A 2,535-nucleotide genomic window follows, 5' to 3' on the forward strand; every position below is an offset into this window, starting at 1 on the left:
TAACTCAGAGGGGTCCCAATCCGGAGGGGTCTAGATTCTGCCAGTCCGGAAGGGTCCTACTTGTGCCAATCCGGAGGGGTATTATTTTATTAAAGAACTTAGGTAGACGAAAGAAAGACTAAAAAGTGAGAGGTATTAGGTTATTAGCACACAGGCTAGCTATCAGTGACTGCACTGGTAACTTGCCTTTCAATAAGAACCAGACCAAAACAAAACAGATCCGAACTCGGATATTCGCGACACTAAGTCTACATTAAAAAGAGCGTGATTCATTTGTGTGGATTGTAACATAATACGTTTTTGGGAAAAGTTACTGCCCTGAGGATTTTAGTAGGTCTAGCTCGGGCAGTCCGAAGGCAGATAGGTAACACAGTACTCGGTGGGTGCAATAGCCGCCCACTTGAGAAAATTACTGCCGTCAAAGTTTTGTCTGTTTGGTGCAACACTGAGCAGGGAAAGCTTTTTCTTTAAAAGACAGGTTTCGACTATTGTACAGCGACCGACTAAGAGTACATCACACATACGTTTTTTTTTCATAGAGGTATTCATAGTTTGACACTAAATATATATATATATATTTTTTTTGATTTTAAATCAACATAAACTGTGCTTGATTGGGTAGTGAGTACACTATCTTTTAAATTGACTGATAACATCATATTGTGCTAGTTTTCAAATCTTACCACCGATAATCGGTTAGTGTGAATAAATTTTATACAAACTGTACTCTGATAACATACAGGGTTTCGTGGTCACTATTTACTAGAATCTTGTGAAAATCATTGTGTTGTGTCATTATTATTGTAAACAAAACTATAAGGTATCTAGCAATCGGGTTAAGTATAGGCATTAATAAGTGACAAATAGAGAATGAGTCTAGACAAGTCAAGGATACCAAAACGAGGTAATAGCTCTAGGAAATTCATACCTGAAAAGCAAAGAAAAACGATGACCGATCCTTTTGTGGATTGGATTAAGCGATCCCGGTCCGATAAAGGGGAGACGGTTTCCGGCAGAATGGTTGAAACGAGAAGTCAGAAGACCTCAGAAGAGCGAAAAGAACTGTTAGAAGTGGAGGTCAATACGGACCATACCATGAACGACAACCAGGAAGTAAATGGACTGGAAGGGAGAGGCAGAAGGCTGGCGAGTGAATCTACTCCGGTAGAACAAGGCCATGATTTTGCCACTTCCACCGGGACATTGGATCGAGAGGAGATGTCGGAACTGTCCGAAATCTCAACTGAAGTAACGGCAACTAGAAGATCTCCGACAGACAACACTATGATGGCAGGCGGAACTGGGAAACAAACAACGTCATCATCATTCTCAGAAAGAATGAAGAACACCTTCGGAAACATCTTTCCATTCAGCATGGGAGGAGGAGCAGGGAACGACGGTGAATCCCAGGAGGAAGAGGATGAAGAGGGGCAAGGGGACTTTGGATCTCAGGTCAGCCTCAACAGTTCGATCCAGGAGAACGAGGCATACGTCGGAAGAGAGACTGGAACCATGGACAAATTTGGTGTAGTGACAACGATAGGCAAAGAGGCAAACACACCGGGCCAGTCAAAAGACTTCGCGATTAGGACAAGTTTAGAGCCACAAACTGGAGAGAATAGAACCAGAGGGCTAGGCAACGCGTTAGCGCATCCTGAAATAGATAATTAGAATACGTCGAGACAGAGAGTCAAGGCCCGGATCTCGACCAGCACGAAGCTACCTGGGACCGACAGGGTTACACCGCCACTAGTGACGCCACTCGTGGATAACGGAGCAGCACTAGAAGAAGCTTTAAACAACATAGTGGACAGTTTGGGAGAACAAAACGAGCAGATATCAATAAGGATGAGTGAACTAGAAAGAGCAGTTCATATTGAAAGAGAAAGTCTGCGGGAAAAAATAAACCGCAATAGACAGGAAGTTGGCAGGAGCGAAAAACGCTTGAAAGAAAGAACGGACAAGCATATGGCAAAGAACTTGTCGCGAATGACCAGAGAGGCGGAACAGCGAGAGTTACGCTTAAGAGACGACATGGAGAGGTTAAGAATTCAGCAAGAGCAGTCTCTTGGGACTCTTGACACAAAGATAGACGCCATGATGGAGCGGCGAACTCAGGCTATCATGGATAGGTTGGACGGGCTACTAAGCAGCAAGAGTGGACCAAAAGAAGGAGAACCGAACTCGGGAGGTCCCAGCAGGGAACCGAGGGTGAACTTCAATGAACATCAAAAGAGGAAGACGTATGGATCCACTAGAGGCAGGGGCAGTTCATCAGGCTATGCCACAAGGGGTAATGGAGCATGGGGCCCGAACAGTAGAGCAAGTTCAACGGGGAACAGACAGACCTCTAACGAACGACCAACGCAAGGCACACATGCGACTGGGAGAAGTGATTCCGGCAACAGGGGGCATGCAAGCCCGAGGAGGAGTCATGTGGGCCAAGCGGGAAACACTCACGGTGATTCGGCTTGCAGGGATGCACCGCACACAGAGCCTTCGACGAGGTGTGAGGACACTCAAGCAGGACACTCA

The sequence above is a fragment of the Symsagittifera roscoffensis genome, unplaced genomic scaffold, assembly GCF_963678635.1.
Source record: "Symsagittifera roscoffensis unplaced genomic scaffold, txSymRosc1.1 SCAFFOLD_230, whole genome shotgun sequence".
Taxonomy (NCBI): Eukaryota; Metazoa; Xenacoelomorpha; order Acoela; family Convolutidae; genus Symsagittifera; species Symsagittifera roscoffensis.